Source organism: Nelumbo nucifera, chromosome 7 (genome assembly GCF_055504915.1).
Source record: "Nelumbo nucifera cultivar China Antique chromosome 7, China Antique-T2T, whole genome shotgun sequence".
Lineage (NCBI taxonomy): Eukaryota > Viridiplantae > Streptophyta > Magnoliopsida > Proteales > Nelumbonaceae > Nelumbo > Nelumbo nucifera.
In genome coordinates this window covers 33,975,449-33,994,480 of record NC_142655.1, presented here as the reverse complement: position 1 = coordinate 33,994,480, position 19,032 = coordinate 33,975,449, and positions in this window count along the sequence as shown.

Below are 19,032 nucleotides of genomic sequence, written 5' to 3'. Positions count from 1 at the left end.
CAAATTTATGTGAGGTCTACAGAAAATTTATTTTTTTTTTCTGAATTTTAATACCCATTTCTTAGGTGGATAAATAACTTTTCCACTTAGGAGGAAGTTGTCGATATTTAAATGGAAAAAATTATCCCTTTTAATAATGACTTTTTATGGTTAAAAACTGTTATTGTCTTATTTAACTGAGAAATAAAAGAATATAGATAAACACATTTATCTGGATAAATAACCTCCTGAAAAGTGAACGAGGCCTTAGGGTTAATTACTTACATGTACACTAAGGTTTAAGGAAACTATTTATATATAATTTCAAAAATTACTTACTGATACCTTCTAAAATAGCCTCACCAGGCCCTCTGTTCATCAAACGTTGTGAGCCATTTATACCTATCATTATTTTTTTTTTCTTTTTGTAATATCAAACTTACCTTCATTTTGAAAACACAGTTGATCTTCTTTTTCCAAACTTTATCAAAGTGAAGTTTTATTACATATGCGGTAATCCCAAATACACCTCTCATCTCCCTGCTCTTGACTGTTGGGCAGAGACATCACATACCCTTCTAGCAAATTGAATAGGGTGGACTTGAATCATTTGATGGGGGATCTCGCTCTTAGTCTCTGGCAGCCCATCCACATTTGCTAATACAGTGTCATAGTCAACGTTTTAAAAAACGATTGGGAAATAGAATTGTTGTGGCCATTGGTTTCTGGGTGGATAGTCCAATCATCTAGTTCAAACGGACAGTCTGTTCTGACAAATAAATTAGAAATTAAAAAAATAATTAAAAATAAAAAATAGTTAAAAATCATCGAATGGGTTGACAATTTGATCGCCTGAGTCAATGGATTACTAATTTTTTATTAAACCGGATTTTAAGTAAAACAGAACCAATTGCCTGAAAGGTTCCCGAGTCAAACGGTCCGACCATCCAGATCAATGACGGTTCGAAAACCTTAATCGTAGCCCTGTACTGATCTTGAATATTAGATGAAGTAACTTTTTGGTGGGGTCACTGCAATGCATCAAAGGCCATAATTTTCTGTTTTAGCACTACACTACAACAGTGTCGTAGCAAAAGTGAACTCCTAGTGAAGTGGTATTGGTCCTCCTCAACCCAAATTGGAGTGCAGAGGAAAATCGCCAAAAAATCCAGATGAACGTATAAAAAATATCTGCCATCAATGTTCTTTCTCAAAAAATGACAAATAAGGACTTAAGTTAGGTAACATTTCATGTGCAGGAAGCTGAAAAATAACCTAAATTGTTTTTTACAAACAGCCAAACTTTTTGATTTGAGGCGTTTTGGTTGATTGGGGCAAAAAAAAGAAAACAACCAATGAGCTAAACTTGTGGCTGTGTTTAGGAATTAGGACTGTGAGACAAATAATGACGCTGTGGCTGTGTTTAGGACTGTGAGGCAAATAATGACACAACGACACAACGCAACAGCCATAACACATTACGATTAGACCTGTTCATGGGCCGGGTCGGGCTGGGTTTAGACCAGGCTTTGTATATGTATCAACAGAATATATTCAGGCCTGAGCCCGAAACCAGCCCTCATATAAAGTTCAAAGCCCGGGCCCGAGCCTGAGCTCGGCCAGAATTTTTTTTTTCATTTTTATTCAATAAAAAAGTATTTTATTTATATTAAAAACCTTCAAAACTCAAAAATAATAGACATCTCACTATTACTTGAAAAAAAAGAACAAAAAAAAATTATATATTTTTTATTAAATAAAATATATTTTTATTATTTAATATATAGTATCAAGTCGGGCTTGGGCTTGAGCTTGGGCCAGGCTTTTTTGAGAAAGTCTGAGCCTAGCCTGAAAACAATCAGGGCCAGTGCTTTAAGCCTGAGCTCGAGTCCGCAGGCCTAAAAATTATAATTAAGCCTGATTTATAACAGGTCAAGCGGGCCTACCCGTCCAATTACCCGACCCATGAACAGGTCTAATTACGATGGGAATTGGAATTAGTTGAACGTGATGTCTGTTCAGTGGATGCGGAACCAACAATAACGCTTTACATCGGTAATAAAATACATGAAACCCACGGTGAAAAGTTAAATGACTGTAGGTTCCATGAATTTTATTATTGACGTGGAGTTTTATAATCGGATCTACAGCCCACTTAACAGCTACTACGTTCAATTAATCATTTCTCAACTGACACGATTAGGAATGGCAACGGGGCGGGGATCATACTCTCCGTCCCTGCCCCTGATTCTGAAATTAACCCCTATCTCCGTCCCTGATCTCTACCGTGAATAAAATTTGTCTTCTATCCCTGATTCCTAAATTTTTTTAGATAATAATTTTGTTTGAAAAATAAATTTACTTAAAATAAATAAAAATTTTAAATTATAAATAATGTTTTATTCCGACCCTGATCAGGGATTTCTATTAATCCCCGTCCTCATCCCCATCCCGCCAAAACAATCTTTATCGGATTCCCGTCGGGATAGGGAAAATTGCCATCCCTAGGCACGATGATCCCACATCTATGAAGGTTCAACTAATCTGCCATTGCCAGGCTGGAATACCCTTTCTTGGATTAAGTCCTTTGGAAAATGACTAAATCGATAGGGAAATGTATAACACGGAAAATCAGGATAAAACGTTTTTTTATATGTCTAGTTTGAAAAGGCACATGCATTGCACGTTGTATTAATAGTAGAGAAAGAGACAAGATATCTTCTTTATTTGACTAGGTGTGAGTGACTAAGATATCCATCAATCCTCCTTCAAATTACCTTGCATTCTAGTTCAGTTTTGTTTGTGTTTAGCAACATTACATTTATGCATTGACAAATAACAGACTAATACATATTTACATTGATAATAAAATATAAAAGTACATCAATAAAAAAGAAGTAAATTTGCATTCAAGTGGGCTTTTGATAAAAAAAAAAAAAAACATATGCTTTATTGGAATTCATGTTTGCATCCATTACAGCTAAAAGTCTGTTTGGGAACATGGTAAATTTGTCAATGCAAAATTAACCCAATTTTGCAATTTATATGAACCATTTTACATTCTACATATTTGCATTCACACTTATTTGCATTGTTTTCAAATGCAGCCTAAGGCTCATTTGTTTTTTAGGCCATGTTTGGGAGTGTTTAAGTTAAAAATAAGTGTTTAAAAACAAATGCTTATTCAAATAAGTACTTATTTGCATTTGGTATCCAACTTTTTCAAGTGTTTATTTTTTAAAATAATATCTTATTTTATATTGAGCATTTGGTAGTTTTTTTCTCTAATAAGCACTTAGATAAGCATTTGTGACTATTTTGTCCTTCATTTTCTTTCAAATTTTCAAAATGTACATTTTGAAAGCACTTTTAATAAATTATTTTTATAAAAATACTTTTATGAAAGTACTTTTACAAAAGCACATTTATAAAAGTATTTTTATGAAAAGAATTTTTATAAAAGTGCTTTTGCAAAGTACTTTTATGAAATCACTTTTAAGAAAGTACTTTTATGAAAGAACTTTTATAAAAGCACGTTTTTATAAAAGTTCTTTTTTTAAAAATGCTTTCATAAAAGTACTTTCTTAAAAGTGCTTTCATAAAAGTACTTCTATAAAATTCAACTAGGGATAATTTTGGAAGAAAAAGATTGAATAAGTGCTTATTGTATAAGCACTTAAAAGAAGTTGGAAATTTGGACTTAAAAATAAGCCCTTATTTTTAAAATAAGCACTTATTACAAGCTTATTTCCCAAATATCAATATGTGCTTAATGACCCAAATAAGCACTTATTTTTAAGCACTCCCAAACATGGCCTTAGATTTTGAGAGGGGGGAAAGTTGGTCAATGGGATTTTGGTTCTATTGACCAAGATACCCATGTTCTTTTTTCATATTTATGTGGGGTCAACGGAAAAGGTAAGTGATACCCATCTCAATAACTTTTCCACTTGGAGGGAAAATTGTCAATACCTTGAGACAAAATTTCCCCTTTTAATAATGACTTTTTATGGGTAAAACGATTATTATGTTATTTACTTGGTAAATAAAAGAACATGGATAAATGCACTTACCCGACTAAGTATTTCCCAAGAAACACTTATACCCAGGTAAGTGCATTTATCCGGGTAAGTAACTTCCCGAAAAGAGAATGGGGCCTAAATAGTTTGTTAGTATTTTAATTGAATTCATCTAATCCAATTCATCCAAATGTTGCATCCAAGCATTCCAAATATCTAGGGCATCAAAATTGTATCCTAAGATTAGTGAATTAATCTCAACCATCAAGTAATATATCAAGATTTCATCAAATAACAAATCAACCTGAAGATGTAGGCAATTAAAACGGTCTCCTATAATAATGGATTGATCTAATCCGTCCAAGTGATGTTCTAAGGTACCACTAAACATGGTACCTCTGAACAGATTGAAGCACTAGCTTTCCTTGAGGGTATTAAACTAGCCATTGAATTACAGACCTCTACCATTGTTTTAGAAGGAGAGGTGCAAATGATAGTCACTCTTCTTTAGTGGTTCCCTCGTGCATTCACCACCTTATAGCTGAGTGCATTAGTCTTTTGTGACTGTTATCTCATATTTCTACCTCATTTGTCAATCATAAGGATAACTATGTGGCTCATTCGATTGCAAAAAGGGCTTGTTCTTTGTCTAGACCAAAGACTTGGTCTTCTCCACCTGATTTCTTACTACCTGTACTTCTGGATGATGCGATGAGATCATTCAGCCAATGGGCTCTTAAAAGAAAAAGATGTTCTAAGGTTTTGGTTGCAATATTATGTATTCAAAATTAGCTTCATGAAATATTTGGATGGCCTCTAATGATCTAGATTTTATCTTTTTCATATCAATTAGCACAACTAGCCTGTTTATTAAAAAAATTTATGTGCTAATGAATGTATGAGGCTAGTTGAAATTAATATTGGTATAGACTTGGATTGACATGATTAACTCAATGCTTTTAAAGATATTATTTTCATAGCATAGATTCTTGTGTTATTTTTTTGGATGGCTTAGATTTATTGAAATTTTGGTACATCACTTGGATGGATCAAAAGATGAGTTTGAATGTTAGATTTTTTGGGTTGATTTGGTACATAGACTTACATGATCTAATTTGTTAAAACACTTGAAGGAAAAATGATCATTCAACCGATATTAAGACAAAAAAAATATGGTGAACAATATATTTAGTGGGTTTTTGGCATTGGTGCTGGGAACACAGGCATAATTGTAAGCACTGTTTTAGAAAATGGTGCTTATTTTTTGTTTGAAAACAGTGCTGCCACATAGGCTGTTTTTTAGGAAGATAGCATTGGTTTTGTTTGGTACCAGTCTATAGAACCGTTTTCAGCATTGGTCATATTATCCAACATCCAAAATGATGCCACATTGCTGCCACATCATTGCACCACTGGCAGCAATGGGCTATTTTCTGAGAAAACATTGAATTTGACGTTTCTTCAGACCACACATTCCCGATTTCCAGGCAATATTTTTTTTATGGAAAAACGGTACCAAGTAAGATGTCATTTTTTGAAGCATCGCCTTTTCTGATGTGGTGCCTACATTGCACCATTTTCTCAGAAAATGGTATCAATGCCAAACACTAGCTTAGTTTCATTTATCATCTCACTTCCATGGCCTAGATTAGTTGAAACCTTTGCTCATCACTTGGATTTTCGCAATCAGTTTACTAGTTTTGAGGCTCCAATTCTCCATTTTAATGGTCTCAACCTTTGGTTAGAATAACATGATTAAGTATATATTTTTAACAATATTAGTAGGTTAAAATCATCCTAAAATTCAAAGAAGAGGGTATTAGAGGCTTTTAGAAATATCTAAAATGGCATACTGGCATATTCCATCCATTTCTTTGATAAAACGTTAGTGGAGTAGTTTAAAGTAAAAATAATAAAGGATAATAAATGTCCAAATAAGGAAGTTTAAAGAAACAAAAAAACACTTCTTCATACAAGTAATTAAGCACATGCATTGCACATGAGAAATTTTTCTTCATATTAATTACTTGAATTTTAAATATATCATAATTAAGATAGAAATTGAAAATTAACAAAAGTAACAATATGATTAAAAGTAAACTTAAATGCTTGTAGCAAATGTGCATGTGGAAAATATAAATTAAAATTAACAATTATTAATAATAATAATATTATTAAATTTTATATTTCATTTCTATCATAAATAAACAAATTATTTTAACAATGATTTTTATTTAATATGATGAATATAGAACATTAGAAATGTTTCCAAATGTTTTCGACAAAATTATGTACGCTTTCATTTTTTGTGTTCTATCTTTTTAAATATTTATTATTCAATTATGACATCATGAGTTTCTTTGAAAAGTTGGATCATTGACCCACTATATAAATTTTAAATTATATATTTCATTTGCATTATATAAATTTATTTATTTATCACACTTAATTTTTGGACATAATTAATATATAATTTTTATATATTGTTTTGATTATTTGTACTTCTTTTTTATTTTTTGAAGATTTATTATATAACTGTTATATGATCGATTAATCCATTTGACCCAAACCACTAACTCACCACCGAAAAATAAAAATAGTTTGATTTCTAGGTTGACATAAAATTTTGTATTACATTTCCATCATTGATAAAATTATTTCCTATGTATAATACTTATTTTTTTCAATATAATGAATGTATAATATTAGAGATGTACCCAATATTTTATTTTTTTATAAATATATAACATTAGATATGTGCCCAAAATTTCTCTATTTTTTACTTTTGTGATTCCTTATATTTCCTATTTTTTAAAATATTATTATTTAACTATGGCATCATTTCATTTGTAGGTTGATTTTAAATTTGACATTCCTTTTTCATCATTAATAAAAATACTTCTTACATTTCATACTTATTTTTGTTTAGCATTATGAATATACAATATTAGAGATGTGCCTATCTTTTATTTTTTGTATTGTATATTACATTTATTTTAATTTTTTATTATTTATTTATGACATTATTTATTAATCCATTTGACCCCAAATGGTTGAATTGCTTACCCACCACTAGGAGCGAAGAAAATGGTTTTGTTTTCAAATTAATTTTCAAAACATTTATTTTTATACTATTAAAATTAATGTTGCGGATTTAATTAGTAGAATTTAATGATGAGAAAAATATATCTTTAATATATGATTTAAAGAGAGAATTTACCTTAGATATGAGATTTAATAAGAGAAAATATGAAAAGAGTTTTATTTCCAATTGATTTTAAATTTTAAATTTCATTGCCATCATTAATAAAAACATTTCTTATTTATCATACTTATTATTGTTTAATATGTTGAATATACGATATTAAAAATGTTATCTTTTTTTAATTTCTATATTTTTTGCATTTTATCTATTTTGGAATGTTATTATTTAATTGTGGCAATATGGATTGACTCATTTGACCCAAAATGGTTTAATTTCTTACCACCACCTAGATGAAAAAACTATCTTTTGCAAGTAGATTTTAGAAGTATATAAGTTTTTATGTTATTGGCATTATTAAATTATTACGTTTGAATTTAATTAATAAAATTTAATGATGAGAGGAAACAAAAATGTCTTAACAGCCACTTATTTTGTTAACCGTATACCTTCCTGAGACTTAGGGTTAAAGTCTCCTTTTGGTGTCGTCTTTCTTGGTGTTGAGGTCTTCTCTATTCCTCTGCTTGTCTTTGGTTGCATTTGTTATGTCAACATTCGTAGTCAAGTGACAAAGGTTTGAAACCAAGGCTCAGAAGTTTATCTTCATCTATTATGCCTCCATACAAAAAGGGTACTGTTGTTTTAATCCCATTAGTGGCTCCTGAATTTTTTCCAAGGATGTCATCTTTTCAAAGTCAGTTCCCTTTTATAGTCATCCTTTTGAGGGGGAGAGTCCTCAATTGTTTTCTTCGTCCCTTCCTTTGTTGGCTCTAGTTGAGTCTTATATTAAGCCTTTCATAGTTACTCCCACTCTCGTGGAGGGTTCCTTTCCTTCCGGATCTCCATCCTTGTTGCTCCCCCTCTTCTTGCTAATCCTCTTGTTTTTACCACTCATCCTATTCTCTAGAGCTAAATACCAATGGCAAAGGCTATGGAAAACAAAAGTTGTTCCCATATCTCTAATTGAGTCTCAGGCACTTCCGATCACTAAAGAGAGGATATGTCCAACATCTCTACCTCCAACACCCCTATTTTTAGACCTTGACCTTTCCATTACTATGAGAAAAGGTAAGTAGAAGTATACAACTCATAGTACTTCCAAACATCTTTCTTTTAGCTTGTTGTCCCCATCCTACTATTCATTTGTAGCCTTCATTTTCTCTCAATCCATCACAAAGTTAGTGACCGAAGCCTTAACCAAACTAGAATAGAGGGATGATATGAGGGCTGAAATAGAAGCACTCTATAAAATTAATACCTGTGACGTTGTTGACTTGTTAAATGGGAAGGAACCTATTGGGTGCAACCAGGTTTACATTATCAAGTATCATGTTGATAGGTAAATTAAGAGATATAAGACACATCTTGTTGCTAAGGGGTATACCTAGATGTATGGGATAGATTACACTGAGACATTTTCTCTAGTTGCTAAAATGACTTCTTAAGGGTCATTTTATCGTTGGTAGTGAGCTATGATTGGCCCATTTACTAGTTTGATGTTAAGAACACGTTCTTGAATAGTGACTTCATTAAAGAAGTATATGTCTCTCCCCTGGTATGTAGGGTATAAAGATGCAAGGCAAGGTGTGCAAATTGAAGAAGTCACTTTATTGTTTAAAGCAATCTCCGCGTGCTTGGTTTGACAAGTTTAGGATTAATCTTGTTCAGTTTGGATACACTTAAGAATCAATAAAATCATACCCTTTTTGTTAAGAGGAGAAATAGTTTGGCACATTCCTTGTTGTTTATGTGGATGATATTGTTGTTACTGGTAGCAATACACAAGAAGTCAATAATCTCAAGAAGTTCCTTAATTCTGAATTTAAGATCAAAGACTTAGGGGAGTTATGGTATTTTCTAGGCATGGAGGTTGTTATTTCTAAAGAAGCTGTCTTCATTTCTCAATGAAGATGTGTTAAATATTCTTATTGAGACTGAAAAACTTGGTGCTAAACCTGCCTCCACCTCTTGAAGAAACTTCTTTATTCTTGTATGATCCATTTGGACATTTCATATGTTGCTAGTGTAATTAGCCAATTCATGTATGATCCCAATGACACAAATATGGTTATGGAAAAAAGGGTATTATGCTATCTCAAGTAAACTCCTAGGAAGGGCAAATAATGTTGATGATAAGAGGTCTACATCAAGCTATTGTGCTATGGTAGCTAGGAATATTGTTTCCTGAAGGAGTAAAAAGCAGTTAATGTTTGCTAGACCTTCAGCTGATGCAAAATATAGGGCTATGGCCCATGGGGTTTATGAGTTGTTATGACTTAGATCTCTCATTGATGAGATGGGTGTCTCATGTGATAAGCCATTGATGTTATATTGTGATAACCAAGTTGCTATTAACATTACTCACAACCCGATTCAGCATGATAGAACTAAGTACATTGAGGTAGACAAACAGTTTATATGAGAGAGAGAGTAGCTTCAAGAGAGGTGTGACTTCCCTTCATTACATCAGAAGAGTAGTTAGCAAATTTCTTGACTAAGGGAGTTATAAAGGCAAACATTCAACATTATGTTAGCAAGCTAGGCATGATTGACATCTATGCTCAACTTGAGAGGAGTGTAGTAAGAATGGGATGAATGGGCCTTAGTGGTTTTATTTCAGTTAAGTTGTGATTTACATTTATGTTCTTTTAGTTGTGGGCCTCTTTTTGTTTGTTTTATTAGTTCTTTAGTGCTGCCACCCTATTAAGGGCATCTAAGGAATTGTATTCAATTTTAGATTTATGGATAAATGACATCTTGAGGGGACTAGAAAAGCGATTGAATATCCTCTCTTCTCTCTTCTTTTTTCAAAAGCTTTTGCTGAAATCTTTTCTTGTTCTCTCATTTCTTTTTCTATATTTTTTTTATTTACTGCAGGTGTGTTTCACAACTATAACAATTGCAAATTTTGAATCAAGAACACAAGTGATCAACACAACAATCATCTAATGATTAAATTAGCATAATCACATTATAATTAAAGAATAAAAACCTTAATTATCTATAGATCACATGCTCCTTGGTTGTGAATCACTCAAAATAGTAAAACTTTCAAAAAGATTGAAATTGCCTAGATCGATATGCAAGAAAAAAATGAATTTTGGAAATCCAAATAATTTGGTCTATCATGGTTCAACATCCCAAATGAAACAATGCTCTGATACCACTGAAAGATGGTCATCTAATGAGCATATTGTGCAAAAACTCTAGTAATTAGAGAGGTTGAAAATTAAAATTCTCTTGAAACCCTAATGCTGAAATCTCATATGAAGAGAAAACCCATCTTTCTTCCTTGGATTGTTTGGGATTCTTAGACCATAAAAGATCAAATCTTTGTATCAAGAATGAGTGTAGTACCTAATTATGATGTCCATAGATGTAGAAATCAAGTGGTGTTCAAACCCAAGCTTGAATCTTCCTAAATCACCACAATTAGTTAAAGATGGTACAACTACGTGTTTGCAGTCTTGGAAATTCTTTTCCATGATTTACAATAGCAAAGGTCCTTTGAAAGAATTTGGGTGACATATTTGGCCCAAAATAAGTCCAGAACAATGCTAGGGAGGTTGACTAACAGGTTCAGTTGAATGAGGTTCAAAACCCTGATTAAAGGTGTCTTACAAGGTCGGATCAGTCTTAACAATAATTGGAAGAAACTTGCATCATCTTCTCCCCTCCTATTTCTCTTTATTTATAGACAATGGATGGATGAAAGAGCAATCTCTTTGTCTATGTATGACTCCTAACATGTTTAGAATTAAATTAGAAAGATTCTTATTCTCTTAAACCAACCCTTAGGTTGGAATCTAACTAGCTATTCAAACTAGCCAAATCCTAATCATACTATACTATTTAGTGAGTAGTTTGACTTGGATTATCATATGATACTTTTAATTATCCATTAGCACTTTAATAATTTTAAAAAATACTTATCCAATTAGGAGATTACAACTTGTATGGCATGGGGCCCACAACTTAATGGGAGAGCCAACAAGTCACATGCTTTATGCAAAGGCTAATTCAGCCATAAGCTACTCAAAACCTTACCATCCTAACGACCTAAGTCTATTGGTTTAGTCCATTATGTGATAATCAAGTTAATAAAACATAATTAATCACTTACAATTAATCTCTTTGCCAAAAATACTTGACACTACATTAAGGGAAGTACTTTTTCCTTCTTTGTCTTTATAGCATAGCGTCCAACTTTAAACACCACTGGATCCTTCATTAAGGATTCAAATAATCCTATTACTAGCAAATTCAGGACTCTAAAAAGGAAGTATAAAGTATTCTCCATATCTTAACATAGTAGTAAATCCTATCACATTAATCATTGGTTAACATACCAATCTTCAATACCTTAGCATACTTATATATTTGACCTTAGAAGAATCTCACTAGTTGGTATATCAAAGAGAAACAAATCTGATATTCAATTTAATATCAAATATCAAATCTAGAAATTAAAAACAACTCCTAGTTGTTCCATTCATAAGAAAGTCTAAGAACATTCTAGATTTAGTATAATTCAATGTTTCTTATAAACACTCATCCCGACACTTTAGGTCACAACCCAAGCAACTGAGACCCATTGTTCCACTACCTTTTGTAGTGTGAGAATGACAACCTTGTCAAGATAGATTTCTCCGAGTGAGTCCATTGGTTGTGAAGATTTAAGTCCATATTATGACAATTATGTGGTTTCATACATAATATTGATACGAACTAAGGGGATTTAGCAGAACAACCTAATGACACATGAAATAAAAGTTCTTTTATTCATCACAAAAGTGTGTACAATATGTTAGTTGGAGCTAAGGGCATACACATCGTCTAACATTGTGAACTCTTTCATGGCTTTTAGTATAGATTTTTATGATGGCGAAACATGTTTAAGCTTAGCAAAGCCAAGAAGCTAAACCTATTCTAATCATTAGTCTCTAAGGCTTACTTAAACTGAGTTAGGTCTTGTTGAGCATTAAGAGAAGTGCACCCATAAAACTGATTACATCAAAATCCTAAAAATACGATACTTTGAACTAGGGCTTGATGTAGATTTCTCCTTTTTGTACCTTTTGTGTTCTTAGATTTCCTTGGAGCATTCTCATTAGAGAGATAAATGTTGGTGTAGAGATTATGAAGCTTAGACAACTTAATTTGACAATACTTCCATATCCTCTTCTTTAATAGCAAACTTGCTTAATACATATATGACCGGAGAAACTTCACTTAAGTTAGTTGCATACTTAACATACCATTACTACCCTCAATGAATTTATTATCATCAAAACACATAGGATCCATGTGGTTCGCAATTGGAATTGGAGTCGGAATCAAAATCCTTTAGAATTGGAATCTGAATGATCTATTCCCATATTTTGTTTAGTTTAGACATGAATGGGAATGAGAATTAGAATTAGCAAGAATGAGATATCATTCTCAAGAGAGGGGCAGGCAATGGCCATTCCCTCAAATGGAGGAATGCCATTCTAGCAAGAATGGAAATGAGATTCCGATTCCACTCATCTAAATAGTTAGAATCAGAATAGCCCATTCTGATTCTGATTCTAAACCCCTATTCCAATGAACCAAGTGGAGCCATAGGGTCACTACAAATTTCTCAACTGTATCATGGAACCCACCCCTTAAAAGCTACTTGAAGATTAATGTCGACGCTGCAACTAATTCATCCAATGTTTTAGGGGAATGATAGTGCAAGATCATAATAGTGTTTTTCTGATGGCCTATGTTATCCCCATATCATGTTGCTCTCCTTGGAGACCTAAGCCATAGCTTTTTATGAAAGATTATTGCTGGCCAAGGAAATGGATTTCTCTAATGTGATATTACAAGATGATGCTTAAACTATTGTGCAATTTATGTTGGTGGCCACTATTATTGCCAACCAAAGAAGTATCATTTCCCCCTTTTGCTCTCACTCGGTTGCTTTCATGCAACGTAGCTAATCAGCTCATGTGGTGACTGTGTTTGGTTGTTGTTTTATTCGCACTAGTACAAATATATGAGAGTGCAAATGAAAAAAATGCAAATCCTAGTCTAATTTCATTTTGGGTTTTACTTTATTTTGCTTCATGTCTTAATTTACTTCATTAATTTGTATTGCAATCAAGGTTCAAAATATCGATACACCTGATATGCCAGTAGAGGCATATTGGGCCATATCGGTACTTTGTTACTTCTACAAACTGTTATCTACTTGACTTGACTTTTCATGGTCCCATTCCCATTTCTCTCTCCTACAAATTCTCACCATGTAAAAATGGGTCCCATTCCTTTCCCCTATCTCTTATAATCTCTCACTATCGGTTTTCCTGGTAGGTAAGCTGTCACTATTTATGTGCCCATTATTTTTCTACTTTTCAATTGACCATGCAATCCAGTCTCTCAATAAATAGATCAACAAAGCACACTAAGGGGATGTTCTTTTTCTTGATTTTGAGAGGGGGGAAAGTTGGTCAATAGGATTTTGATTTCCATTAACCAAGAAACCCATGTTCTTTTTTTTTTCAGATTTATGTGGGGACCAAGGAAAATTTATTTTCTTAGGTATCACTTATTTGGGTAAGTGATACCCATCTCCTAAGTGGGTAAATAATTTTTTCACTTGGGGGGAAAGTTGGCAACACTTGAATGGGACAAAAATGCCCCTTTTAATATTGGATTTTTATGGTTAAAATTATCATTACCTTATTTACATGGAAAATAAAAGAACATGGGTAAATGCACTTACCCGGGTAAGTCTTTCTTGGGAAATACATACCTGGGTAAATGCATTTACCCAGGTAAGTAACTTACTGAAAAGTGAACAGAGCCTAAAATGTTTTTCCAATTACAAATAAATCGAAAAAAGGGGGTATTAAAATTCTACAATATGAATGTTTTCGTTTTCAATTGTTTTTAAAATCACCACTGCAAACCAAAGGATTGAAACATGTTCCTACCATGTTTTTGTTTTGAAAAAAGCATACAAACAAGTCTTTTTTCAACAAAAAAAGAAAGTCCTTTTTTGTTTTTTTAAGAAGTCTTTTTTTTTTCTTTCAAAAACAAGTCTTTTTTTTTCTTTCAAAAACAAGTCTTTTTTTATTTATGAAACATAATAATAGATCGTTATATGGTAGAAGTGTAAAACATGTGTTTTATTTCAGTTTTGAAAACAAAAGGCACATACACAACCAAACATGTTTTTCTATGATTTTGTTTTTTATATATGAGAAATAGTTTTGTTTTGTTTTTGGAATGCACAACAAGAAAGTTCATCACGTTGGAGAACACTCCTTAAATAATCAGCTGAAAACATGCTCTTTAAATCAGAAATTCAAGAGTAGGTTTTTAGTTTAAGTTTTGGAAACAATAAACACTATCGATGATCAAGAACATGTTTTCCATGTTTTTGTTTGGAGAATCAATTTATTTACAAACGAAATGGGTTTGATTTGATTTTAAAACTCAAAACAAGAAAAGCAATTCACATTGATGTGAAGAACACCCCTTAAAATCTTCTTGCTTAACTTAGATCTTTAAAGAAACCATTGAGTCATTTCGTCTGTTGGAAATCCCATCTGTGTAAAAGCGACAACAGCTCATATAAACGAGAACAAAAAGTTCTCACATAAAAATATAAAATGAATATATTCGGAGTGGGTAATTGCAAAAGCTCCTTTAGTTCAATCTCTCTCTCTCTCGAAATGCCAATAGCAATTTCCTTCAGCTTGCTCAGAAAAGCCAATCCCTTACAAGAGCATAATGCAAGGAATTAGGCAAAGTAACCCAGGTCCCAGGTCTGTTTATGAACATGAGATGGGTCAATTTCAGCCACTTTATGTGCAGCCACATTGGCTTCTCTATGTACAAAACTTGCTAAACAAGAAGAAAGGGATGCCAATAGACTTCTGCAATGACCTTAAAATCCAATCAAAACAAGGTTAAATCCAAAATAGAATAGTGGTTTATGAAAATTATTGAAATTAATTGCTTTTTTCGTACCTCAAAATTCATTATATTTTTTAAAAGCTTTTTAACTTTATAAGAAAATCATTTTTTACTCAACATTCATTCTTCAGCCCTATTCGCTTTTGGGGAAGCTCTTACCCGGGTAAATGCACTTACTCAGGTAAGTGTTATTGGGAAATATTTATCCAGATAAGCGCATTTACTCTTGTTCTTTTATTTCCCAGCTAAATAAAACAATGACCATTTTAGCCATAAAAAGCGTTATTAAAAGGGGTAATTTTGTCTCATCCAAGTATTGACAACTTCTCCCCATGAGGGGAAGTTACTTACCCACCTGTGAGATGGGCATCATTTACCTAGGGCTGTCAATGGGTTGGGTCCGACCTGATGGACCCGAATAGATTGGGTCGGTTCTGGTTCCAAGAACTGGAACCAACAGGTCGGTTCCGGGTCCTGATATAGTATACTGATTATTATCAGTTCGGAACTGGTTTCATCCAATCCCAAAACGATTCAGACCAGACCCAAGCTATATAGATATTTATTATATCGGGTCTATCAGGTCAGACCCGATTGTTTTGAGAACTGATCGGTTCAGTTCTATGTCTAAATATTACAGACCCAATCGGGTCCAGTTCGGTTTTGGGTCTTCAATATTCCATATTGGGTCGGTTTCGTTTTTAACTGGTCCCAACCCGAGCCGTTAATAGCCCTACATTACTTGGATAAATGATACACAGAAAAATCACATAAGCGTTAAAAGGAACATGGATATCTTTTTCAATGATAACCAAAATCCTATTGACTCACAAAATCAAAAAAAAAAATTAAAAAATAACAGGCCTTTCGTAATGATTTTTTCTTAAGTAGAATTTTAACCAAACATAACATCTTATCCTCTCAAGTTTAAACACATTTTTTAAATGCAGATGGGATACTCCACCAAACAGAATTTTCAGTGTTTGCCCTCACTGCCAAGTGCTCAACTCACGTCCGCTCATTGCACCATTACCTTTTAGGGATTTTTGGACTGCAATTTATTATAGGACACAACAAATTTTCAGTGAGTGGTTGATATTCTCAGTTGGACTGTCGGAGTCCAAATATCAGCTTTCAACAATAAATAACCCATTGAATTGGTTTAGAAAAATTTCCAGGACTTCTACTTTAACCACGAAGTTTGAAGAGTATCGCAATCTCATGAGATTGAAAGAGAAATGTATCGAGATCTAAGATGGAACCGGACGATACAGGATCAATAACCACACGCCATTTCAGCTCGTTGAGTTAGACCCATGTTAATGAGGTTAATTAATCAGTTATTGTCATTGAAAACAGATAAAACAAGGTGGTAATATCAAAGGAAACCAATAAGTCTTTGTTTGTTTGTTTTTTGGGTTCAACTATGATACTGGAAAAACTTACAGCCAGCCGACCGGTATCATAAAAGAGGTGACCAATAAGGTGGTATTCATTAAAGGGTAAATTGCAGATATGTACCTTGTACTTTGGGTCTAGTCTCACTTTGGTATCCAATTTTGAAAACGTGCCAATCTAATATTTGAACTCCTGAAAACTACCAATTTAGTCCACATCATTAGCCGTCTGTCAATTATCTGCATCACGTGAAGAAATGTGTGACTTAAAACTTTTGAAAATGTCAAAATTACCTTTTTGAAATAAGATGTTCATCTTCTTTTTCCTTAAGAATCAAGACAGTGGAAGCATCCAAGCCCATAATAGATCATGAAACGAGCTGAACAAATTGGTCGACACTGCCAGATTTGGGTGTTTGGATAGTTGATAAAGAAATTAGTTGACACCCAAAGGGTATTTGTGTCCTTTCACATGCCACTTAATGGCGGTTAACAATTTTGGAATAAATTGGAACGTTTTGAGAGTTCAGGTACTGGATTGTTATGTTTTGAAATTCGGGTACCAAAGTGATTCTAGGTCCAAAGTACATGCATGATACTAATATGCAATTTACCCTACATCAAATTGGTCAAATCTCTTTTGGTACCATGCCTTCCTGGTATCATAGATTTTCCCATATCTAGGGTGGTTCTTTATACTCTCAGTTCAAACATATGCCTACTCATTTATATCACAGGTATGACGATACCAGAAATACAGCGTTACCAGTATCATATAGGGGGTGACCAATCAGGTGGTATTCATCAAAATTCAACTGGTGCTTTGATTGGTCAAAGCTATTAAAATATTATAGAATTTTCCACTACTATAAAAAGTGAGTATAGCTCAACAAGGTTTTTGGGTTTTTTTTATTAACCAAAATACCCCTCTTTCTAAAGTTGGTCGCTCTATATGATAAGGGCATAAGTTGTAATCTGTGTACTAATCAATTCAATCTATTGCCTCTCATCAAATCAAGGTTCAAAATATCAACACGTATTGGGTCGTATTGGCTGATATGTATCATATTAGGGGTTTCCCAATACGCCCTTACAGGGGGTGTTTCAGGGTCTCAACCAGTTCAGGGGGTGGACAGACCTTAAAATGACCCCTCTGAACCAGACTTGAAAAAAAAACTAAAAATAAATAAAAAAAAAACTACCGATACACTCCAATACACCTCTACTGGCGTATTGGGTGAATCAATATTTTCAACCTTCCATCAAATCACATAGTTAAGGTATTAATTCCCATTCTCTCATTGAATCTTGTATTTTTTTAAAGTTTCAAAAGAAAATTCTATTCAATAGTAAAAGATTATACCTCTTCCAATACCAAGGACCTGAGAAAATCTAGAGCATTAGACCAGGTTATAGAGCACTTACTTATTCCTAAGAGCATGGTGAGCTAGTCCATGGGCAAGCCTATTACAACAATGAGATGTGTGTAGAAAGTATTGAAGAATAGAAACCCCAAATGAGGTGTCCACGCTCAAGAATAACACCATGGAGTCTCCAAGGTGGTCCAAGTTTGAGGAGACAATATCAATTATGGATTTTGCATCACTCTCTATATAAATGAAATCCATTAATGCAAATATTTTGCACATTGCAAGACTTCTAAAACTACTAAGCTTCTGTCTCCTATGGAAAAGAACACTCGATAACTAAAGCCCTACCAATAACGAAATTACCATCATGATCTCTGATAACCACACATTCACCACTGATTGAGACAAGATAAACTCCAAGCACTGTTTGTGTTGATTTTGATGAAGCTTTTTGGAGCCTTAGGGCTTGTTCATTTCCTCTTAACTCCTACATCTTAAGAGAAATCTTACAACTTTAAGAGAAAAGTGGTCGTTCATTTCCTCTTATCTCTTATCTCTTATCTCTTAAAGAGGGATCTTACATTTTTTTTTGTTTTCCAAAGATACCCCCAAAACACAAAACACTTCTCATTCCTTATAACTCAAGGACATCATATGCAATAATAATTATTATTAATTATTAATTTACTACTACTGCTTGTTAAATAATAACTAATAATTAGTAATTATTATTAATTATTATTAATTATTAGTTGATAATAATTCTTATAATTAACTATTAACAATTAATAATTAATACTTAATTAATAATAATTGTTAATTTTAAATTAATTATTATAATGATTGGTATTAGTTATAAATTAAATATTAATTATTAACTAATTATTAGTTGTTAAATAATTATCAACTATTATATTAATCAGTATGAATTAATAATTATTTATTGATTACTAATTATTAATTATTATAATTATTATTTTTAAATATTAATCAATTATTAATCATTATAACAATTTTTAATATTATTTCTTTATTGAATTACAAAAAAATAATAATTAATTAATAACAATGATTATTAATTACTAATTTTTAATTAATTATTATAATAATAA